Raw genomic sequence first — 450 nt, 5'->3', positions numbered from 1 at the left:
AAAGAATGGAAGGGGAGGGGAAGGGAGCAATAAAGATAAATAAAAAAGAAAACAATAAATAAAAAAGCAGGGCCTTCACTATTATGAGAAAAGATCAAACTCGCCTGAACTTACAAGAAGAATATAAGACTGGGTGCCATGGCTCATGGTTATAATCCCAGTACTTTGGGAGACCAAGGTAGGAGGATCGCTTGAGCCCAGGAGTTTGGGACCAGCCCAATCAACATAGTGAGACCCCCATCTCTACAAAAGATAGAAAACATTAATCCCAGCTACTTGGCAGGCTGAGGTGGGAGGATCGCTTGAACCCAGGAAGTTGAAGTTGCAGTGAGTCATGGTTGTACCACTGCACTCCAGCCTGGCCAACAGAGTGAGACCCTGTCTCCAAAAAAAAAATATATAAGATTGTTAAAACAAATTTGAATGGTGGTTCATGCTTGTAATCCCAGC

Source organism: Rhinopithecus bieti, unplaced genomic scaffold, assembly GCF_001698545.2.
Source record: "Rhinopithecus bieti isolate Rb0 unplaced genomic scaffold, ASM169854v2 scaffold_30918, whole genome shotgun sequence".
NCBI lineage: Eukaryota > Metazoa > Chordata > Mammalia > Primates > Cercopithecidae > Rhinopithecus > Rhinopithecus bieti.
The sequence above is the reverse complement of the archived record's forward strand: the minus strand, read 5'-3'. Positions refer to the sequence as shown.